At 43.4% G+C, this 6000-nt stretch overlaps 1 protein-coding gene and 1 pseudogene across 2 annotated transcripts in view; one reads left to right on the top strand and one right to left on the bottom strand.

The window, feature by feature from the left end:
• LOC102020355 overlaps positions 1–550 on the top strand; it is a 2886-nt pseudogene extending 2336 nt beyond the window's left edge.
• The window catches only part of Spats2 (spermatogenesis associated, serine-rich 2), a 126192-nt gene that overhangs the window by 32382 nt on the left and 87810 nt on the right, over positions 1–6000 (bottom strand). The gene's annotated exons all lie outside the window — the stretch shown is intronic.

Raw genomic sequence — 6000 nt, 5'->3', positions numbered from 1 at the left:
TTGAGACAGGGCCTTGCTATGCAGTTCAGGCTGACCTTGAGCTTACTTTGTAGCCCAGGCTGGCCTCGAACTCATAACGATCCTCCTGCCTCAGCCTCCGAGTGCTGGGATTACAGGCGTGTGCCACCACACCCAGCAGCCAGGCTACTTTAAAAGGGATTGCTTTACAAGGTCCCCCATGCTGTACTCTGACTGCAAAGGCGGCTACTGGAAGCTACACTGCGCTCTGAGGCAAAGGCCTCAGAGCTCAGACCTATCTTCCCAGCTGATCTAGTAAGACCAAAGGGGCCCAGGGCACTCTGCCACCTCCTTCTGGCAAGACTGTCACCTCCACCTGTCATCTCTACAGAGGAGCCCTGAGTAATCATGACTAGAGGAAAAATAACAGCCTATTACAGGACACTGGCCCATGTCTCTGTGTCCTTTTCAATCCTGGCCTTCCTTCCAGCAATCATACCTCAATAAAGAAGAGTCGCCAGATAAAAGGTAACTCACTTAAGCTATAATTGGAATAACTTTCTCTTCACCCATTCCTTTTAGTTATGCCTAAAAGCCCAGTTCCCATCCTGGGAGAGATATTTTATCCTGTCTAAATACTATAATATACATACCCAGGTTGCCAAATAATCAAAATGATGCTTACCCAGATTGCCAACTAATCAAAATGATGCTTAGACTGGTTTTACAAATATAAAATTTATTGTTGTCTATGTACAATCACTTGTGAGTTTTTCATTGGTCAAAAGTAAGGTGTTAACTGCTGTTTCTCATAAGTCATCAAAATTTTGGAGCTATTACAGCTAAAACTAGAGGGACTTAAAACAAAATATCAGACTCCATCAACAGCAGGGTCTAAGAGCCAATGGGTTACAATTGCTATCCCAGTCCCTTAAGTACAGTTTCTAGACTTACTGGCAGCTTGATTTCACTCATATGCCGAAGAGTAAAGGAGTTTGATACTTACTAACTTGGGTAGATACCTTCACAAACTAGGTTGAAGCCTTTCCTTGTAGAACAGAAAAGGCACAGGAGGTGGTGACAGTTTTAGTCTCAGAAATCATCCCCAGATTTGGACTTCCTAAGAGCTTATAGAGTGATAAGGGGCCTTTTAAAGCAAGTCACACAGATTATCTCTCAGACACTGGGCATTCTCTATCACCTCCATTGTACATGAAGGCCACAATCACAAAAGGTAGAAAAAATGAACGAGACCCTACAAAGAGATCTTCGCAAAATGCTTCAGGAGACCCACCTACAGTGGCCTCACTTACTACACCTTTAGCTCTACACCTCAAATTATAAGTCTCAGTCCATTTAAAATGCTTTATGGATGTCATTTTCTTGCTAATGATTTTCTCTTCAATAGAAAGATGCCTTACTAGGATGTCACCTCACTGGTTAAATTCCAACAGACTCAACAGCTAATGGAAGCTCAACCTGAAGAAAAGGGAAATGCCATATTCTACCCAGAGACTTAATACTGGTGAAGTCTCTTCCCTTATCATCCCCATCCCTAGGACCAACTTGGGAAGGACCATATACCATGATCCTGTCAACTCCATCAGCTGTCAAGGTAGCATGCCTGCTCCCCTGGATACACCACACCCAACTCAAGTCTTGGGAACCGGACACTGTCACTGTGTAAGCAACCATAATCAGAATACTCCTATGAATCCACGGAAGAGTTAAGACTCTTGTTCAAGAAAAAACAAACCCTTCAAATGAATAATCTAAGATGTTACTCTTAGCCTTCACTGGTGGGTATCCTGCTCCAAGGAGATAATTGGAATAAACTACAAGAGTTCAGTGATTCATACTTTAACCCACCACTACACGGTAGCGGAATGCCTATAAACTATAATCTTAATGATCCTGGACATAATAGAATTTTTTTCTAACAATGCCACTAAAGCCTCTTTAAAGGCTCTGTTAGGACCCCTATTAAATAAGTGTAGTGCTTGATTGATTATGTCAAACTGAAAAGTTTAGAAGCTTAACTACATTTGGCTCAGCAATTGGCTCAGCAATTCTAGAGCCTAGGGTGTACAGGAGCCACCCTAGGGAGGATCACCCAGATGATATAAAAGAGAAGTGAGGAAGGACAGAGGAACTTCCATTCCTTTTGGAGAAGCTCCATTCTCCACCTTCAGCTTGGACTTCGTCTCCTGGCTTCTAGTGCACTCTTCGGCTTCCACCTTGGATCCTTCAGCTGTCCATTGCAGACTCATCAGCCTCCTGGTATGGACTTGCATGGAACTCTGCAGTGAACTCCAGACCCTGGGCTGATTCCTTCAGTCTTCAGTGTGCAGATACCCTCTGCACACTTCCTCATACAACTCTCTGGCTGACCATCGTAAGCCAATCTTATAATTTCTTAGACATTTGTACATCTTGTATTATATCTGTTTCTCTAGTAAAACCCTGACTGATGCACAAAATTGGTACTGGGGAAGTGGGGTTATTACTATAACGTTGCCTGGCCATGTGACTTAAGAGCCTATGGAACTAATGTGGAAAAGTTTTGAGAGACTGGCCAAATAGGCAGCCCTTCAGAAAAAAAAGAAAAAAAGAAAAAACAAGAAGGGGCTAGGGATTTAGCTCAGCAGCAAAGCGCCTACCTGGCAAGCACAAGGTCGTGAGTTCAATTCCTGGTACTGGAAGAAAAGACCAAAAAAAAAAAAAAAGAAGAAAAGAGGCAGCCCTTGTATGCTGCAAACTATACTGGAAACTCTGGTTAGAGCCTGGAAAATCAGAGAACTGATGGAAATGCTACTGGTTGAGATGAAGCTCAGGAGGCTTCAATTGAGAAGGACTGCATTGGCTGCTGGATCCCAGGTGGTATGTTGTGCTTTGGCAGAAGTTGGTCTGCGTTTCGCTTGTGTTTGGAGATACTGCCTGGTTGGAGAAACAAAATTTCAATGTGGTCTACTGTTGGGATTGTGGCGTGGTTACTGTTGAGAGCTTTTGGCCAGATCTATGTTTGAAGTCAAGAGTAAAGAGCCAGTAGTAGAATGATATGAAGTATTTGGCCAGAGGGGAGCTCTACATTGCAAGGATTAAACAGAGGAAAACATGGGTGTTAAGAACAGGACATTGTAAAAATGAACTGAAGCCTTTAACCTGAAGATAAAAGCGTATATGAATTGCAGGAGATCCCTGTTTTTCAGTCTTACCATGCATTGTAAAAAATTAATGGGAAGGACTGTGATTGTAATAGTTCTTTTAATATGTTTCTACGTTGTTCTTAGATATGTTTGTAATCTGGTTAATTAATCCAAGTATTTTCTTTTAACCTTGAATAGTGGTCACCCTTTGAATATTTTATTTCTAGTGCAGGAATGAGTGCAAAAAAAAAAAGAAAGAGAATTGTATATATGTAACTGTTACAGTAATATAAATGTGAATAGACTAAGACATGTTAACTTTTCACAAATCTGCCACTAGAGACCATGGATTAAGGAAATGTGTATGGTTATCAAGTTGACCAGGAGTGAACTGCAGTGGATTGATAACTGGTGGTCAACTTGTAACTCCCAGCTGAACTGAGTAAGCATGGTGCTGGGTGTGGGAGGCCCACCTGGGGATTGCTGCCAGCAGCATAAGAGGCAGAACTGGAGAAGGAGAAAGGGGCTTTTGGGAGCAGAAAAAGGAGTGGAGAAAGGCTCTTTGGAGTGGAGAAAGGCTGTTGGAGCTTGTAGAAGCTGTAAGGAGCTGTTGGTTCTGTTGGAGGAGCTTGTCATGCTGCCTTTCCTGATGGAAGTTGGCTGTTTTCATCCTCTTGAGGAGCTCGCGACCTTGTTGGCACTGAGAACAGCTTCAATTCACTTTGGGGGAGCTCTGGTCCTCACTTTGAGCATCACTTCCTGGCTCCAGAGGGGAAGATGGTGCACTGCAAGTCTCCTAGAGAAGCTTGCTGCGTTGGCTTCACTGATGGGAACTCGGCCATCCCGATCACTGGAGGAGCTCGGGACCTCACTGTTGCTGAGGATGGCTGTGGTACCTTTCAGGGGAGCTCTGGTTCTTCTGAGCATTGCTTCCTGGCTCCAGTGCAGATCCCTCAGCCTGCTAACACAGATCCTTCATCCCGCTGGCACAGACTTTGTAGATTCCACCACTGACCTTTGGGCCTTTGGAGCACAGATCTGTGAAACAGGCCTGCATGCGATATTGTTATGGGCTCTAGGCCTCCAGCTGGACTTGTAGGAGGCAATGTTATGAGCTCTAGGTCTTCAGCTGGACTCATGCAGGACATTTCCGTGGGATCCAGGCCCTCAGTTGGATTCCTTGGTCTTAGTGTGTGTACAGATTTCCTGCACTCTCTTGTATATTGTTCTTTGGGTGACTATTATAAATAATCATATAAAATATGTGTCCTGTATTATATTGTGTTCCCTTGCAAAAATAAGCCCCAAACCAACACAAAAAGTAAGGGTCCTATCCTGAGGTCCAACAAGCATAGATACAAAGATGGCTATTTTCAGATATGGGATGATTATCTCTGGTTAACCCCCACCATAGGACATCTGAAACAGAAGAATCACTCCTGTTCTCATTGGAGAATAACTCTACTAAATACTTGGGATGGACACCCCCTAAACAATGTATACATACAATAAATTCACAGGCTGAAGACTGGTTTGCAACAAATTGGCTTAATTGCCCTGGAATTAGATGGGAAGCCTCCAATGGCACTCATTGGTCCTGTAGAACCAAGCTGTGGCCCTGGCTACCCCTTGGATGGATAGGAAGATGTATGGTAGGATTTGCATGGATACAAGGCGGAAGTGTCAAAAGGACTGACAAACCTGCAAACCAGCCTGCCTATGGCACTGATGGTCTACAAGTGTGTTTCACTGGTATGATCATTTGGCTTCTATCTTTATTCCTTCCCTAGGGTTAGAGGATGTCATGCAACACATCAAGGCCTTAACTAACTATACTTATTGGGTGTCTGCTGGTCTCTCTCTCCTGAATGAAGAAGTAAAATTAATGAGGCAAGCCATCCTCCAAAATTGGATGGCATTAGACATTCTAACAGTAGCACAAGGGAATACTTGTACAATTATAAAAGCTAAATGTTGCGTGTACATTCATGATCCTTCTGCTCATGTCTCAATAGCTGTTCAAGACAGTAGATGACAGGTTAATGACATGTCAGATTCTGAAATTCCCTGGACCTTCTCCTTATCCTCTTTATGGAAAGCTATACCTTGCTGGCTATATTCATAATTATCCTGTTGCTTTTATTATTTGGCCCATGCTTACTTAACTGTTTCTTTGTGTGGCCTTATCTCCTCCAGTCTTAAAGCTGTATATCCACCCAAGACAAGAACACCTGCCATCTATCAAGGGCCTTCAGACAGACCCTCTGTGGAGTATCTGACTGCCAATCACAACTACGACTCTCTTCAGCTGGAAGTAGCCAGCTCAGTCTTCGACCCTTGCCCCCTCATGGCAGTTAGGGGTACTTCTTCAGAGGAGAATATTATAGATAGCTAAGTTAGGCAGAAATATTGTAGGCAGTCAGACAGGGCTGAGTCCTCAAGAGCTCAATGGAGAAGACAATTGTGGCTGGAGGCATATTCACTGATGGCCAGGCTTCAAGAAAAAGTACTCACTCACATACTTCCCCTAGGGATGAATAGCAGTGATCAATATTCTAAGCACGCATCAATCCTGGGGGTGGAGGACCAAACCTTAACCCACTCCTTCCAGGAAAGTCCTTGTCCGTCCCATGTGTGCTTCCTATGTAACTTGTTTCTGCATTTGATCCCCATTTAATAAATATTACCCTATGCGCTGGGGATTTAACTCAGCGGCACAGCACCTGCCTGGCAAGCATGAGGTTGTGAGTTTGACTCCCGGTACCAGAGAAAAACCAAAAAAATAAAATAAAATAAAATAATAATAATAAATATTATCCTAGCAACTATACTTGTTGCTAGGATATACTTTGTTGTCTACTTATTGGTTGACCATAGTTTTGTCCACTTCACATCC

The sequence above is a fragment of the Chinchilla lanigera genome, unplaced genomic scaffold (genome assembly GCF_000276665.1).
Source record: "Chinchilla lanigera isolate Chin_1 unplaced genomic scaffold, ChiLan1.0 scaffold00099, whole genome shotgun sequence".
NCBI lineage: Eukaryota > Metazoa > Chordata > Mammalia > Rodentia > Chinchillidae > Chinchilla > Chinchilla lanigera.
This window is presented reverse-complemented; position numbering and strand designations above follow the sequence as displayed.